The following is a 19,068-nucleotide window of genomic DNA, read 5'->3' on the forward strand; positions in this document are numbered from 1 at the left end:
AGAGAAAAAAATTTCCAAATCTGAGCCTCACTCTCACTGGGTTAACTTAGTGATACATTAGTCCCAAATCAACTCAATTTGAGTGCTTCAATTAAAGAATTGAGTTGAAAATTTGTGTTTCATTTTGGTCTACAAACTGTGTTACCTGTTTTAAATGGCTACAAAGGTAGGTGTTAAATAGCTTTGAGTTGAGCTACAAATTCATAATAGAGAGCTCACTATCGAGCTTAACCATCTTAGGTTAGACATAGCTCGCACTTGAGATACTTTTGGAGGCATATTATGCTAGGTTTTATTGGCTTAATCATCTACAACTCTCTGGTGTTATAGGTACTGGAGACCTATGCATAGCTCTAAGAGCTTCCCATTCTCCATGATATTCTGAGTGATAAGATCTATGTTCCTTAGCTCTCTAGTTTTGTGGCTAATAGAGACCAAGGTGTAGCTTTGAACTCCATTCTCCATGATAAGAGATATGTTCCTCAACTCAAAGAAGCTCTAACACATAAGCTGAAAGGTGACAATAAAAATTAACATTCTCTACACACCTTTAATAGAAAGTAGCACAATAAAACACCTATGTTCTTGTTTATTCAACGCACTTTAAGAGAGGCAGAGGATATCATTGGTGGGCATTTTCTTGATTGATTTTTGCCATTTCTCTCTTTCAAAAGAGACCTTTTCAAAGCCTTTTATCCTTAGTTAAATAATTACTTTAGTGACATTTCTTGAATCAAACCTTTTACCCCAATTGTAATTCCCTAAGTGATAAAGGGTTTAGGTTCTTTGTGTGTAATTTTAAATCTTTGTGTGTAGTTTCAAAATTTTGTGTGCACAACCTCTTGCTGAAATGCACAACCTCTTGCTGAAATGCAAAGCTCCAATGTAGTCCTCCATCTATAAAGGGCATCTCCACTTTGTGTGTGTGAAACCACTTTAGCAAACATGTTAGGCTCATTCTTTGACAAGAGTGAGAAATTTGATTGAACAAATTTTCACTCTTCGTGCATCAAAATGCAAACGGGGTTAGTGGATAGAGACATGTGGAGGATAGTTAATTGGCATCGAGAAGAAATCTAACCAATAAGTGGATAAGTCTAGACATTAAAGAATTTTTCTTTATCATTTGTGATCTAGGTGATATCCAAGTGAGCGCAAATGATCACAAGGCATGACAATGGCTCAATTCTATTCTAGATCCACCAAGTGAGATCCACCACCAAAAGCTCGCAAAGAGGCATAACAAAGGCTCAAGTCCATATTAAATGCTACACATCTTTTCTTAAGAAAGAAACTTTATAGGGTGGAAAAGGAAGAAACAAGTGTAGCATCTCATGTAAATGATATAAGGCGTCTTATTAATAGAGTGCAAAAAGATGAAATTAGTGTAAATGATATAAGGTGTCTCATTGATCAACTAAATGGTAATGGATTTACCATGGATGAGGAGGGAGCCATGATTATATTACTTTCTAGTATGCCTTCATCATATAAACAATGGGACTCTATGATTGCCAATCAACCTAACCTCACCCCTACCTCAATGGCATCTTCTCTCATCCTTGAGGATACAAGGATGGAAGCTAGTAAGGCTTCACCATCTACCAATGCTTCACCTAGGGAGTAAGCTTTTGTGTCCAGGGAGAGAAGAAAAGCAATGAATCTCAAAGGATTTATTATCACTGCAAGAAGAAGGGTTATGATGTCATCTCTTCAAGAAGAACAAGGATGCGGAGGATAACATCAATAAACGTGAAGACTCTTAAGAGGACAAGGCCAAGCATGACACCAACTTCAGTGATACGTCTATTTGAGATTCCTTGTGACATGCTTTGTGTTCATTTCTAGCCCATAGTGGGCATTTTTTTTTCCTATGTGCATGTATTATTGATCAAGCACACATCGTGCATGGTATGCTTGATCAAGAGAGAACATTGTGATACGAGTGATCTAGCATCCATATATCCTTAGTGTAAGTCTTAGTGAAGGTTTACATGTGCCTAAGGTTACTAGAGCCTTTACTTACTAGAGTAAGCTCAGTTAAACTCTAGGTAGAATGTCCCTTATCCAAGTCACCTCTAATTGATGATGTAGGGGACATGGAGTAGATGTAAAGGTGGAGATGTAGGATCTAGGTGCCTCCTTTAGTGATGTACGGGACATGGAGTAGATGCAGAGGTGGAGATGTAGGATCTAGGTGCCTCCTTTAGCGAGAGCTATATATGAAGCTATGCATATATAGCTACATATGAGAGCTATATATGCAGCTATGCACACACACTTGGTGTGTGTGAGAGAGTTTCTTATGTGTGTAAGCTCTTGGTAATAATATATGTTTTCTTTGTGAATATCGCTCTTGCACATGGTTTACTTCTTGCTTGTGTCATTTGATTATTAATAATCACTTCCATTAGAATTATGTTAAGTGTCTAATTCTCATAAGATTAATGCATTAATCTTATTTAGTACACACATCAAGCATACAACATTATAGTGACCTTTGGTCCGTCACTTATCCATTGTGTGGAACAATGCCTTATTAATCCTTGTATTTGATCTAATTTTTAATGTGTGTGTGTGTGTGTGTGGTGAGAGTCAATGTGTAGTGCATCAAATCTCTCTAGACCTACCTAGTGGCCCCTCCCCCCCTCTCTATTTTATCCTTTTATGCATAGAAAGCATAACAAGTAAGGAGGGAAGTGACTCCATAGCTTACAAGTGCAAAGGAAGCAAGTTGGAGGTATTTATGGGCTCCATAGCTTACAAGTGTAAGGAAGCAAGTTATAGGTGTCTATGGACTCCATAGCTTATAGGTGCAAGGAAGAAAGTTGGAGGTGTCTGAAGCTGTCCGCCTAGTTAACTGCAATAAATGGGGTTAACATCTCCCCCCCTGTGCGATGTAGGTCCGTCCTCGAACCTATGCAATTAAGTGCATCTCGAGGGGTCATGTGTTGATGTGGAAAAAGCTGTGGACGTTGAAGTTTGACTTGAAAGTTTTTCCATGTGTCGATGAAGTGCCTATGGATGTTTAGTGAAGAGGGGGCTACGGGTGTAGGGAGCTAAGGGGTGTGGGTGTGTGTGTGTGTGTGATTTTTTCTTCTTTTTATGTAGAGGGGGGCATAGCAAGGTGGTTGTTGGGAGGAGAGGGATCACTACGATGTTAAGATGTTGTTTGTAAGAAAGCCTAACATTCATACTTGGTATGAACCTTGGCATTAATTAATGAGCTTTGTAGTAACTCATCGATTTATGCACCCTTCACAACTTGGGTAAATGTGCACCCTTCACAACTATGTCTCTATCTTAATATTTGAAGTATATCTCTAGCTTCGATCACTGCAAATGAAGAACTAAAGATGACATGGCCCATAATTCTATAATTCTTTCCATAAATTTGCATCTCTAAGCTTTTGTTCGCCTTGCAAATAAGAGGACATTTGGTGGGAATGTAGAAAATTTAATGTGTGGTTCACAAAGATTATTTGGCTCCTTAGGGTCCATCAATATGGAGTGAGGGAGCTTGTTTGTATGATTTTTTTTAAGAATAGATTAGAGATTGAGGTACTAAAGCTGGCATAAAAAATGTTATTACTTTATTAGACCTTGTATATATGATTTCTTCTATTTCTTTGTAAAGCATTTCAAGTTGTTAAATTGTAAGACTTGCACATTCTTTTTCCTTAATGGATTATATAATGGATCTTCTAGTTGATATAAACAACCACTTTTTTATTAGACCTTGTATATACCTTTTGTTCTATTTCTTTGTAAAGTATTGCAAGTTGTTAAATTGTAAAACTTGTACATTCTTTTTCCTCAATGGATTATACAATGGATCTTCTAGTTGATATAAACAATCATTTTTTTCTACTTATGATAAATTTTATCCCATGCATGTTCTCCATTATTTATAGCAAGTTTTTACTATATTTAGTAATATTCATTATATTGTCACAAATAAGGTGCCTAATTCTATCCATAATTTAAAGTCATGCACCCATGAAGCCATAAATAGGTGCATGATGTAACACTAAAAACAATATTGAAGGATTAGCCTTGATTGTAATAAATGTTTCCACTACTTGTGCCAATTTATTAATGTGCTTTTGTTGATGTGTTGAATCACTTGTACAGGCATTTCCCAAGGCTAAAAGCATAAGCCAAACACGGATTAATGAGTTCCATTAAAGGCATTGTTGGTAACAATGTAAGAAACTTGATTATGATTTGAAGCACACAAATTGAGCTACATTTTATAACTCAATTAGGTAGTATGAGTGAACACTAGGTATATTATCACATCACATGCATAGATTAGGATACCAACATTATATGGATGCTAGCTTCACTACAATAGTTACGAGGCTTTTTTGAAAATAAGCAAAAATTTTGGAGCAAAATGTTGAGCCTCTTAAAATCCCTTGTAGTTTTATGTCCCTTGCAATAATCCTTGCAATTAGCGAGGCTTACATCGAGGCCTATAACAAGATTTATAGAGAAGTTAGTGTGAGGGCTATATGAAGCCATTTTCGCAAAAAAGATTAATGTTATAAAGCTTCATATCTCTTGAAAGATAGTATTTATATAGTAGAGTATAATGTAATATTCATAAAATAAAGAGTGTGATTGGTTGGTCCTTCCAATGCAAGAAAAAGAGTCACTTAAGGTCGTGAGTGGGGAGGGGAGCTTCTAAGGGGAGGAGCTCACAAAATAGTCATGAAATAAGTGAGCCTGAAACTTTTTAACAAAGTGGAATAACATGCCATCACTTTCCACTATGAGAGTGGGAAGTACACTTCTTCTCATTAAAAAAAGCAAGATAATGTGAGAAACTTTAGAAAAGGTATTCCTTGGGCAAAGAATTAAGGTGCTATTACATGGCGTCTAATTTTAGAGCCCACAAACCCAGTGTGTTACCTTTGCACCAATAACACCTCTTCACCCTATGCTTTCAAAAAGTTAGAAACTACTACTCTAAAAAAATCCAACCACAAAGTTGTCTGAGCACTGAGCACTAAGAGATCAATGTTCAAAGAAAAGTTTGTCATGGGTGGAAAATCTTCATCTAAAAAAGCAAAGGTATTGTTTATCATTTATTTGAAATTTGCAAGTTTTACCCATTGAAACCTTTCCTTTAATTCCAAGATTTGAAGGCATTTTGTCAAATTTAAAGGAGAATAGAGGCACAAGTGATGGATGGAAAGTTCCTCTCACAATTGTTATATCAAGAGATTTGAATGGACACACAAGCTGATGGTGGATAAAACCATCCTTTGACCACATTTACCATGAGCAAGTTCTTACAATGGGGGTGAGCAATGCTTGGACTGGTAGGTAGGATATAACAAAAGTCAATGGTCTTTAATGCCTGTAGCATTCTAGAGTGTTCATGAACCATTTTTGTAACCATTGTATGCCAATTTTCCCACTTGGATTAGGTTGTTTACACAGTTGGTATGTAATAAACACATTTTCATTGCTCACAGATGGCATGTAATACACACATCTTCATTGCTCATTGTGCATGTATGGGCATCCATCCTCTATTGGCCACACAGTGCACTAAAGTGTGTACTCCCCACATGCCCTTCATGCATGTATCATCATGAGAGTCATGTTGTCTTATGGGTTGGTCCTTTAAAGCATTTGAAAAAAAGACCCTGAATTGAAGGCCTGAGTTTTGTCATCGTTTTCTTCTCCCGCGTGCAGGCGCTTCGATTGGCGAGAAAAAAACGATAGAAATTTTTCCAAGCGATGCAGGCAAATTCGACCTACGACGATGGCGAGGCGCTCTCCCCTCCTTCCTGTGCAGAACTCCACTGTTTTCTGAAGCTAAAGAGCTTTCCTTCTGCGCATCTCTGCTCCGAGGAATGATGCCCTCCCTCTGAATTTTTGCATGGCGATTGCGATTAGGGCTATCTCGATTCACACAGAAGCTGTAATTTTTCATATGTTTTCTCCATACAGCTTGCTGGCTATGGCGATTTAAGGTTAGCGCGACTGACACAGAAGCTCTCATTAGAAATACAGTCTTTTCCAAGAGCTTTACTCTGCAGGAGGTCCTACACTTAGAAGAAAAAGTCTTGGAAAGACAGCCAACATAGAAGTGGTTGTGTGTTCCTACTCGCAGAACCGGCTTCATGCAGGCTACATACTCTACAGATGCTTGCCATATCCAGGTGCCTTATTTTTTGGATTTATGAAAATTTCAACTTTAACCTTTAGTCGTTTCTATTTTTTTTTCCTTCCTAAATTAAATTCAATAATTCAAGTCCAAATCTGCTGTCATGTGCACCAATTAATTTGGTGGCATGTGGACATAATCCTACCAATCAAGTCACACGCATCAGTAGAGCGTAACCCGCACCGTTCAAGGCCTAGATCTTCTAAACTTCTCATCAATCATTGTAAATATTCATTCAGTCAGTTAATATTTATACTAGACTAGGTCAATCTCTCTCTTCTCTTTGAGCATGTAGTTTAGGTGTTTATTACCTTTATTTGTAGCACATAATCAACATGCTTCCACGTAGCATGTAACATTGGTCAATGGTATCACAGCTTAGGTATGTCATGTAGGTCATAGCAAGGATGCTTGACACATCCACAAGGTACAATAGAGAATGATGGTATCTCTCGGGAGCGATGGCCAAAGGGGAAGTTTAGAATTCATGTAGCTTAGGTCCTCAGCCATTGGTGCTGGGGAGAGTCTACGCAAGTTCAGGTCTAGGTACTACGCAACAAAATCTGCATTTTTTCCTTTTTTTGTGGAAAATATGGACTCCATATCAGAATGGTACTTGCAAGAAAGTGTGATCCGAGAGAAGTAGTACTGTGGAGACCAAGAAGCATGGGAGGTGGTCTGGGAAGAGCATGAAGCCTAATACCATTAGGAATAAGCGTAACAAATTGCTAAATCTATCAACAATAGTTAAGCACTAAGTATTACGCTTACTCAGACTGGGAGGCAGATTCGTGACAAAGTCCATGAAAATATTTTGGAAAGGACTCTCAGGAATTGGCAAGGGTTGTAATAACCCTATCTTCTTTCCACGAGGAGCTTTCACCTTTTGACAAATATCACAATACATATGTAAACACATCTCACCTCATCTTTGGCCAATAATATTGCCATTCCAATTTCTCCAGAGTCGAATTCATGCCCTTGTGACCACCAATAATGGCGTCATAGGCATCATGGAGAAGAGCTGCCCTGAACGACTTCATGACACACAGTTGGCCTTTGTAGAAAAGCCAACCATCGCGTATCAGAAAGTGGCATGGTCTTGTGGCATCCAACGGCTGTTCCCATTGTGTACCGAATTCCTCGGAATTCGCGTATGTGTGCTTCATGTCATCTAGTCCCGTACCAACAAGGTTGAGTCTAGTGGTTTGAATCGAAGTCACTTGTCTCTTCCTGCTCAAAGCATCGGCCACTGGATTGGCCTTTCCTGGAAGGTACCCAATCATACCACCGAATTGCTGGAATATTTGGCTCCAGCAGTGTTGTCGGTCACTCCACTATGCACTTGGCATTTTTTGAATCCAGCGTAATGCCTGATGGTCAGTGCGAATCTCAAAGTCACGGCCATAAAGAAAATGTTTCCAATGTTTCAAGGCCTGTATAACTGCAAGGAGTTCACGATCGTAGACTGAGTAATTTTTCTTTGCAGGCAGTAACTTACGAGACATGTAAGCTATTGGATGACCATTCTGTTGTAACACACCTCCAATTGCGATGTTACTCGCATCGGTGATCACCTGAAATGGCTCGTCCCACAAGGCAAGTGCTAAACAAGGCGCTTCTGATAAAGCCACCTTGAGGTTCTTGAATGCCTCCAACGCCTGTGGATTCATTCGAATCCGTTGCCTTCTTGTCTTGACACTCTTTAGCAGATCGGTGAGATCCGTCGAGAGGTTAGAAAACTTGTCTGTGTGGATGGAGTATGCCTGGCATATACCCACAAAGGATCTGATGTCATATGCTGTCTGTCTGAGGTACTTTCCAATTGACAATCTCAGCCACTTTAGCCGGATCAAGTCGAACGCCTTCTGCACTAATTATGTATCCCAAATAATGCACTAATTATGTATCCCAAATAATGCACTTGGAACAAATAAAAATTTGACTTCTTTTCATTGATGTAGAGCTCGTTGCTTTCCAGGAACTTAAGGACTTTCTCCACATCAATGTCATGCTGCTTAATCGTAGCGAAAAATACCAGTATGTCGTCCAGAAATATGAAAACACACTTTCCAATCAAATCCTGGAAAACACGCATCATCATGCGGTTGAATGTAGCTGGGACGTTCGTCAAGCCAAATGGCATGACCACAAATTCATAGTGGGCCCGTTCCGTACGGAAGGCTGTTATGGGGATGTCCCCCTCCACAATCCTCACCTAGTGGTACCCACTCTTTAAATCAAGTTTTGAGAATACCTTAGCTCCATTCAGCCTCTCAAGAATATAATGTATTCGAGGCATCGGGAATCTACTCTTGATAGTCAGCTTATTGAGTGCACGATAATCGACACACAACTGAGAAGACCCATCTTTCTTCTTGACAAATAAGATAGGGGCTGCAAATGGCGACACGCTGGGGCGGATGAAGCCAGATTGCAACAATTCTTGGAGTTGGCGGTCCAACTCCGATTCCATTGCCTTGGAAAGGCAATACGGAAACTTGCTCAGGGTTCCGAGCCTGGGAGGAGGTCAATCTTGTGGTCCTCCGGTCTGGACGGGGGAATCTGGGGAGGGAGACTATCCTCAAGAAAAATCCTTTGGAACTTTCATGGAGAGCCGAGTACTTCTCGGAAGCACTAGCCACCGTCTGGGCTGTCTGTGTAACTCGCGGCGGTGCCCGGGGGACTAGGGCCTTTGACATACTTGTTGATACCATCAATGCATATTAAAACATTTAAACATGGCCACAGCCTTAACACATATCCATCATCACTTTGCATAAAACATAAAGCTGGACAAATCATCCACAAATGCTGAAAATGGAGCTTGCACGTGTGACACCGCATAGAGGCCGGAATGGGCCGACCCCCCCTCCCTCCTTGGAGTATTTTATTACCCAAGGAGAATAATATCATGTACAAGCTTTGAGGGCCTTACTCTCCCCACGGGAGATGCCGGATTATCCATATACAAATGCCATAACACAGCCCAACATGAGGCTACCAAGCCGGAACATAGGCTGTAGAAATGCCGAGCCAATAATATAATCCATATACCTCCGTGTGGGTACTGATTGTCTTCATGCAATAGAGCTGGTACAGCAAGTACAACTCTCCATTCAGCCGATACAGTGATTGGTACAACAGGTACAGTGGTTGGTATAGCTGGTACAACAAGTACAACAAGTACAAATGCTGGTGCAACATGTACAGTGACTAGTACAGCAGGTACAGTGGTTGGTATAGCAAGTACAGAAGCTGGTACAGCCGGTACAATGGGTGGTACAGCAAGTACAACAAGTACAAGGACTGGTACAGCCAGTACAATGGTTGGTACAGCAGGTACAAAGGCTGGTACAACAAATACAATGGCTAGAAATCATAATAAATGAGTAAATACCCTTGCCTTCAGTATTTCTTCATGATGGAAGCCTCCAAAACAGTCCCCAATAGCGGGTATTCTTCATGGGCAGCCTTCAAGTGAGAGAGAAAGAGAGTAGCCATCATTAGGGAAGCCTTCAACGGTGGTAGAGGCTAGTGTGCAGTAAGAGAGCCTCCATTAATGAAGAGAGAGGGCTCCAATTTATAGATTTGGGCCTCCCATGAGCTAAAATGACAAGAGAAGGCTACAATGACAAGTGGAGAGCCACACAATAGCTGAAGTGACAAGTGTGAGGCCACTTGTCTCACTTTGATCCACTTTCTAACAAGTGTGAGGCCACTTGTCTCACTTTGGTCCACTTTCTTGCCACATGTCTCACTTTGATCCACTTTCTTGCCACTTGTCTCACTTTGATCCACTTTCTAACAAGTGTGAGGCCACTTGTCTCACTTTGATCCCCTTTCTAACAAGTGTCAGGCCACTTGTCTCACTTTGGTCCACTTTCTTGCCACATGTCCCAATCTAAGAGATGGGTCCTTCCATAAACTTTATCTCTAAAAATATCCCAACTGGTACACATTCTGTCATAGGCACTTTGCCAACTCTTGGTATCTGCTCAATTCCAGATGTAATGACGCGAATAGAATTTCCATCGGAGTCGGGCCAAAAATAGCAACTCTCCTAAATTTTAGGAGTGTGGTCCTTTGTATTCTAGGATAATCCCCCATTCCCAAAGCTTGTACTTTTCAAATATTTAGACATCCTAGAGTCTACCAGACCCCTTTCATACTGGGAAATGTCCAGGCTGGTGACATTCTCCCCAGCTTCTTAAAAGTTGTCTGCAACTTTAAGCTTGAAGCCATATATTCAAGATATAATCATGTCCCATCAAGTGGGCGAGACGAGACAATCTCAAAAATCCAATATAACTGGAGAATCCATGTCCCAAAGAAATGGGTAAGACAAAACAGTCCCATGAGTCCAGATATCATAATCATGTCCCAAGTAAATGGGCGAGACATATTAGTCCCATAAGTCCAGATATCATAATCCATGTCCCAAGTAAATGGGCGAGACAAAATAAGTTTCCTGTCAACAAGGCATCGGTCGACATGACCCTTGGCATAGACATAAGTCCCGTGCCAACTAGGCATCATGTCCACTTTACCACTTGCACTCCGTGTTGGTACTCTGACCACACACCTTGGATGAGAGGTGGGCTCAAGTAACAAGATAAAACAATCACTCGCAAGCATAGATAACTTGGTGTTCCATAAGCATTTCTGCGACACATAGTTTATAGGCATTTCGGCCACCAATAGTTTGTAGGCATTTCGGCCACCAACTCACACTACCCTCTCAAGTGCCCATGTTCCCTTCCATCTACTCTCTATTGTTCCCCCCAGATATGGTAGAAACAATCTTCAAGAGAGCACGTAGGACAAGAGAACACTACACACGACATGCTGTGCTCAACACTACCCTCTGAAGTGTCCATGTTCCCTTCCATCTGCTCTCTATTGTTCCACCCACACATGGTAGAAACAATCTTCAAGAGAGCACGTAGGACAAGAGAACACTACACATGGTATGTTGTGCTCCACACTACCCTCTGAAGTGCCCATGTTCCCTTCCATCTGCTCTCTATTGCTCCACCCAGATATGGTAGAAACAATCTTCAAGAGAGCACGTAGGACAAGAGAACACTACACAAGGTATGTGAACCATGAGTTCCATAAGTCCAATGCATCCCAAATAAAGGGAGCCATAAAGAATAATCCATCCTAGTAAAAGGGAGTCATAAACATAATCCATAAACCTGAGGATGGATCCAAATCCCTAGAAAAGAAGACCAGGAATCCATAGACCTGTATACCATAATCCTTGTATACCATAACTCTTACCACATACTCCGTGCTAACCACACACCTTGGAGTAGAGGTGGACTTTATCCATAAAAGCATCATATCCACGAGATATCCAAAGATTCTTCTCTATAAACTCGGACAGATTTGTCCATAGAAACTCGGACAGATTCGTCCATAGAAATTGCTTGTGAAGCCCAATATCTATATAAATCTCGTCCAAGAAAGAAATCTCCATAGATATAATCCATCCCAATAAAGGGAGCCATAAACAATGTTTCCCTGAAATCATATCAAGGCAAACACCACCACCTTTCTCCTTGCATGGCTATACAAGGGTTAGTGAACATCAAAAACACTTCACAGTAAATAGCAAAAGCACCAACTTTGCAAACTCAAAGTATACTTAGCTTTTCTTTGCCAGGTTGGTCATGAAGCCAAAAGAAATATCTCGCCACCATATCCTTAAGATATCCCGAGATATATCTCCATATAGCTTGCCTGTAAGCTTGATAATATAATCCACAATATCCATATGGAAAGAGTGCTAAACGTGTGCACATAAAGCCAAGTGCACACTTCCATGATAAAATTTTGTGAATTCATAAAGCCTTAGATCAACAAGCTGTCTACTGCTCATGCTCATGCTCATGCTCTTGCTTCATAGGCTATGAAGTGGCTGGCCATGCTTAATAGTAATGATGGTAAGTGTGGTCCCCACTTGAGATCTTTTCTGTTCCTCATTGAGAGAAGAAAGCCTCCGCTTCTAAGGAAGCCTATGCTCTGATACCAATGTAACTCATGGCGGGTGCCCGGGAGACTAGGGCCTTTGACACACTTGTTGATACCATCAATGCATATTAAAACATTTAAACATGGCCACGGCCTTAACACATATCCATCATCACTTTGCATAAAACATAAAGCTGGACAAATCATCCACAAATGCTGAAAATGGAGCTTGCACGTGTGACACCGCATAGAGGCCAGAATGGGCCGACCTCCCCCTTGGAGTATTTTATTACCCAAGGAGAATAATATCATGTACAAGCTTTGAGGGCCTTACTCTCCCCACGGGAGATGCCGGATTATCCATATACAAATGCCATAACACAGCCCAACATGAGGCTACCAAGCCAAAACATAGGCTGTAGAAATGCCGAGCCAACAATATAATCTATCACGAGCTTGGACATTTCCCAGTATGAAAGGGGTCTGGTGGACTCCAGGATGTCTAAATATTTGGAAAGTACAAGCTTTGGGAATGGGGGATTATCCTAGAATACAAAGGACCACACTCCTAAAATTTAGGAGAGTTGCTATTTTTGGCCCGACTCCGATGGAAATTCTGTTCGCGTCATTACATCTGGAATTGAGCAGATACCAAGAGTTGGCAAAGTGCCTATGACAGAATGTGTACCAGTTGGGATATTTTTAGAGATAAAGTTTATGGAAGGACCCATCTCTTAGATTGGGACATGTGGCAAGAAAGTGGACCAAAGTGAGACAAGTGGCCTGACACTTGTTAGAAAATGGATCAAAGTGAGACAAGTGGCCTCACACTTGTCACTTCAGCTATTGTGTGGCTCTCCACTTGTCATTGTAGCCTTCTCTTGCCATTTTAGCTCATGGGAGGCCCAAATCTATAAATTAGAGCCCTCTCTCTTCATTAATGGAGGCTCTCTTGCTGCACACTAGCCTCTACCACCGTTACAAGCTGCCCTATTGATGGCTACTCTCTTTCTCTCTCTCTTGAAGGCTGCCCATGAAGAATACTGGCTGTTGGGGACTGTTTTGGAGGCTTCCATCGCGAAGAAATACTGAAGGCAAGGGTATTTAATCATTTATTATGATTTCTAGCCATTGTACTTGTTGTACCAGCCTTTGTACTTGCTGTACCAGCCACTGTACCGGCTTCTGTACTTGCTGTATCAGCCATTGTACCTGCTATACTAGTCACTGTACATGCTGTACCAGCATTTGTACTTGGTGCATCGACTGTACCAGCCACCGCACCGACTGTACCAGCCACTGCATCTGTTGTACCAACTTCTGTACTTGTTGTACCAGCCATTGTACCTGCTGACTAGTCACTACATGCTGTACCAGCATTTGTACTTGCTGTACCTACTGTACCAGCCACCATATCGGATATACCAGCCACTGTACTTGCTGTACCAGCCACTGTACCGGCTGTACTAGCAATTGTAACTGCTGTACCGGCTGAATGGAGAGTTGTACTTGCTGTACCAGCTCTATTGCATGAAGACCCGTGGTTTTTGGGGAAGAATCAATACCCACACGGAGGTATATGGATTATATTGTTGGCTCGGCATTTCTACAGCCTGTGTTCCGGCTTGGTAGCCTCGTGTTGGGCTGTGTTATGGCATTTGTATAGGGATAATCCGGCATCTCCCGTGGGGAGAGTAAGGCCCTTAAAGCTTGTACATGATATTATTCTCCTTGGGTAATAAAATACTCCAAGGGGGGGGTCGGCCCATTCCGGCCTCTATGCGGTGTCACACGTGCAAGCTCCATTTTCAGCATTTGTGGATGTTTTGTCCAGCTTTATGTTTTATGCAAAGTGATGATGGATATGTGTTAAGGCTGCGGCCATGTTTAAATGTTTTAATATGCATTGATGGTATCAACAAGTGTGTCAAAGACCCTAGTCCCCCGGGCACCGTCCACCGCCGCGAGTTACATTGGTATCAGAGCATAGGCTTTCTTGGAAGCGGAGGCTTTCTTCTATCAATAAGGAAGAGAAAAGATCTCAAGTGGGGACCACACTTACCATCATTGCTATTAAGCATGGCCAGCCACTTCAGAGCCTATGAAGCAAGAGCATGAGCAATAGACAGCTTGAGCTAAGGATTTATGAATTTACAAAATTTTATCTTGGAAGTGTGGAGTTGGCTTTATGTACACTCTTGTCATATGGATATTGTGGATTATATTATCAAGCTTACACGCAAGCTATATGGAGATATATCTCAGGATATCTTAAGGATATGGTGACGAGATATTTCTTTTGGCTTCATGACCAACCTGGCAAAGAAAAGCTAAGTATACTTTGAGTTTGTAAAGTTAGTGCTTTTGCTATGAAGTGTTTTTGATGTTCACTAACGCTTGTATAGCCATGCAAGGAGAAAGGTGGTGTTGTTTGCCTTGAGATGGTTTCAGGGAAACATTGTTTATGGCTTCCTTTATTGGGATGGATTATATCTATGGAGATTTCTTTCTTGGACGAGATTTATATGGATATTGGGCTTCACAAGCAATTTCTATGGAGGAATCTGTCCGAGTTTATAGAGAAGAAATCTTTGGACATCTCATGGATATGATGCTTTTATGGATAAAGTCCACCTCTACTCCAAGGTGTGTGGTTAGCACGGAGTATGTGGTAAGAGTTATGGTATACAGGTCTATGGATTCCTGGACTTCTTTTCTAGGCATTTGGATCCATCCTCAGGTTTATGGATTATGTTTATGACTCCCTTTTAATGGGATGGATTATTCTTTATGGCTCCCTTTATTTGGGATGCATTGGACTTATGAAACTCATGGTTCACATACCTTGTGTAGTGTTCTCTTGTCCTATGTGCTCTCTTGAAGATTGTTTCTACCATGTGTGGGTGGAACAATAGAGAGCAAATGGAAGGGAACATGGGCACTTCAGAGGGTAGTGTCGAGCACAACATACCCTGTGTAGTGTTCTCTTGTCCTACGTGCTCTCTTGAAGATTGTTTCTACCTTGTATGGGTGGAACAATAGAGAGCAGATGGAAGGGAACATGGGCACTTGAGAGGGTAGTGTGAGTTGGTGGCCGAAATGCCTACAAACTATTGGTGGCCGAAATGCCTACAAACTATTGGTGGCCGAAATGCCTATAAACTATGTGCAGCAGAAATGCTTATGGAACACTAGGCTATTTATGCCTGCGAGTGATTGTTTACACTAGCCTCTACCACCGTTACAGGCTGCCCTAATGATGGCTACTCTCTTTCTCTCTCTCTTGAAGGCTGCCCATGAAGAATACCAGCTGTTGGGGACTGTTTTGGAGGCTTGGGGTGTCGGCCCATTCTGGCCTCTATGCGGTGTCACACGTGCAACCTCCATTTTCAGCATTTGTGGATGTTTTGTTGTCACGTGCACACCATTCAGGTGTACAGTGACATGGCATCATTTTAGCATCATAAACATCATCAGTATTTATTAGGCATTTTATGGGCATTTAAATGAATGTTTTCAGCATGTACCACATGGTATGGGTTGGATTCAGCATTGTAGCATCACTTTAGCCATCTAGACCAAAGCATTTGGGGCTCGTGGAGGCAACCGACAGCATGTCTACATCAGCCGACCAGCATTTTATACCACTTTATGGCATTTATGGTATTTTATGGCAGTCGTGGGCTTTTTACATCTGGCCGACTGCAGCAAAGCTGGCCGACCAGCGAGGCGCATCAGCATTCAGTCCATCATAGCATCTGCCATCAACGTTTCAGCTATCAACGCATCCAGTTCAGCATAGTGCATCTCATCCAGTTCAGTCCAGCAGATTCAGCCAACGCATCTTTCTCCTCAGCGTTTCCTTCCCAGGTAACAGGAGAGCATTTGCGGTTTCAGCATCACATCAGCATTGCATCAGTCCCAAAGCCATCCCTTCAGCGTTTCCTTCCCAAACCCATCCATCTGCATTGTTGCACAGCATATAGGGTTGCACATGGCTTGCATAACAGTCATCTTAGCAGTCCGTCTTGCATCTGCAAGGCATACATGTTTGCCCATGAACTCTCTGGGGAAGAATGACATCCATCATCAAAGGAGGACATAAGTTTTGGGCTTCAATTGGCAGCAGCAGGGGGTTTCTCTTCCACAGAAGACGGAAGTTTGCTCCAACATCGCCTCAGGAGGTTCAGAGCTTCAAGAACGACGGAGACGGTAGGTGAAAGGTTTCCACAGGCAGGTCAGGGGTGACTCAGGTATTTCCAAGCAGTTTTAGCAGCATTTGCCATTCAGTTCCCGCAGTACATAGAGTCTTGGCTCAAAGGATTTCACTCATGCAGACGACCTCAGTCCTGGCAGAAGAAGACAGAAGGGGCAGTGGGTCGGAGGAGAGGGATCCCCAGAGGAGTCGAAGGTTGCCAGGTATACCACCCAGCAACAGTTTAGCAGCGGGGAATGTCACGTGCACACCATTCAGGTGTACAGTGACATGGCATCATTTTAGCATCATTAACATCATCAGGATTTATTAGGCATTTTATGGGCATTTAAATGAATGCTTTCAGCATGTACCACATGGTAAGGGTTGGATTCAGCATTGTAGCATCACTTTAGCCATGTGTGAGGCCACTTGTCTCACTTTGATCCACGTTTGTGGCTCTCCACTTGTCATTGTAGCCTTCTCTTGCCGTTTTAGCTCATGGGAGGCCCAAATCTATAAATTGGAGCCCTCTCTCTTCATTAATGGAGGCTCTCTTGCTGCAAACTAGCCTCTACCACCGTTGAAGGCTTCCCTAATGATGGCTACTCTCTTTCTCTCTCACTTGAAGGCTGCCCATGAAGAATACCGGCTGTTGGGGATTGTTTTGGAGGCTTCCATCGCGAAGAAATACTGAAGGCAAGGGTATTTAATCATTTATTATGATTTCTAGCCATTGTACTTGTTGTACCAGCCTTTGTATTGGCTGTACCAGTCCTTGTACTTGTTGTACTTGTTGTACCACCCATTGTACCGGTTGTACCAGCTTCTGTACTTGTTGTACCAACCACTATACCTATTGTACTAGTCACTGTACATGCTGTACCAGCATTTGTACTTACTATACTTGTTGTACCAGCCACTGTACCGGCTGTACTAGCCACTGTACCTACTATACCAACCACTGTATCGGCTGTACCAGCCATTGTACCTGTTGTACCGGCTGAATGTAGAGTTGTACTTGCTGTACCAGGTCTATTGCATGAAGACCCATGGTTTTGGGGAAGAATCAGTACCCACACGGAGGTATATGGATTATGTAACTCGCGGCGGTGGGCGGTGCCCAGGGGACTAGGGTCTTTGACACACTTGTTGATACCATCAATGCATATTAAAACATTTAAACATGGCCACAGCATTAACACATATCCATCATCACTTTGCATAAAACATAAAGCTGGACAAATGTGACATGTGAGGTCTTCGACCGTAGTAATCACAACCTTAGTCTAACTAAATTGCACTTAATGATGTTTAAGAAAGACAGATAGTGTCAATGCAATGCAATGCAGCTATATTAGATGAATGGGTTACAATGAGATCTGAATAGATCTATGATGCTGAATATGCTACGTATATGCTGAATATACTGATATGCTGAATGAACTGCTGTCCCACTGTCTTTCCCTTGTCTCCTGGGAAGGAAACGCTGAAGGCCGTTGCTTAAGATCGCGGGACAAACTCGTCCCACACATAAGCTGCCATACCTAATCTGGTGTGGGCATGAGGCCACTGAGTCCCACCAAGGAATGGCCTCACCTTCCAAGAACCAACTGGCTAAGATCACTTTGTCAGTACCTGTCTTCCTAACTGCGGCAGAGTAAGCTTCAAATTGATGTAACCATGAATAAAGAGTTGTGGGGTCGAGTTTACCATTATACTTACTGAAGTTCATTTTCTCGAGAAAATGATTCGAGGGCGCCATTGGTGTCAATCTGGCGTCCAAAGCTTCAAGGTAACGCTCATGTTCCACGCGTCGCATGGCTTCATCTTCACGTTGTCGGATCTCCAATGCACGCATCTGCAACTCAAGCAAAGAGCTCGGCTGCGGTCGTGACCCTACGCCTCTTGCTGTTCCAACTTGGTCGTCTGGTCTGCGATTGCTCGCATCATCTGTTGGAACATTTCTGTAACACTCAAGCCTGGTGCCCTAGCTGGGTTGCCCAGTGCACTCTGGTCCCATGGTTCTTGGTCTCTCTTGTCGTTGAAGCTCGCTATAGCAGGAAAACGCACTTCCTTTCCGGAGCGCAATCTGACCATCCACTATGTGTGTGGGAGACGTCCGGAGGCTGAAAACCAACCGTCCTTCGAGGGACAGCAGTCACTCCGAAAGGGGTAGTCCACCGGCGTTTGAAAACCAACCACACAAGCGAGAAAAAATTCTGGTTTCTTTGCTGAATCTTTGCACTTGAAGTAGGTTCTGATACCACTGTAACATGCGGAAGCTTCGGGGGAGATCGGTAACTTCAAAGCTTAGAAAACAGCACACTTGTCGCGACGAAAATAACGCACAAAACTGAATGTAGATGTGCAGAAAGAGAGAGAGAGAGAGAGAGAGAGAGAGAGAGAGAGAGAGAGAGAGAGAGAGAGGGAGAAGCGGACACAGTATTGGGTCCCGAATACCCTCTGTAGGGCCCCCACCACGAATGGTGTATTTGCTTTATTAGAATGATGCAAATCTGAAAGAAAATACAGAAAACTTGACCTTTCTTGGTTGAGATAACTCTGCCCTTGACCTGCAGTCCTTCACCCTTCTGCGTTAGCAAATCCTTGGTTGTCCTGGCCCTTGATTAGCCTTGGCTCTTGGTGAATTATGAGATAACACAAAAGACTTGGGGCCTTGGTATTTATACCCCTCAGAAAAGGTAGT

The 19,068-nt window shown here is 42.3% G+C and overlaps 1 protein-coding gene across 1 annotated transcript in view; it reads left to right on the forward strand.

Annotated features, from left to right (window-relative positions):
- The first annotated feature begins 5,634 nt into the window (after positions 1–5,634).
- Positions 5,635–19,068, forward strand: part of LOC147612037 (calcium/calmodulin-regulated receptor-like kinase 1) — a 47,366-nt gene continuing 33,932 nt past the window's right edge. The window contains exon 1 of the mRNA XM_086783874.1: positions 5,635–6,179. The gene's annotated coding sequence lies outside the window, so the exon portion shown is untranslated. The remainder of the gene's footprint in view (positions 6,180–19,068) is intronic.

Source organism: Cibotium barometz, chromosome 46, assembly GCF_041138505.1.
Source record: "Cibotium barometz isolate CiBa-2024 chromosome 46, ASM4113850v1, whole genome shotgun sequence".
Lineage (NCBI taxonomy): Eukaryota > Viridiplantae > Streptophyta > Polypodiopsida > Cyatheales > Cibotiaceae > Cibotium > Cibotium barometz.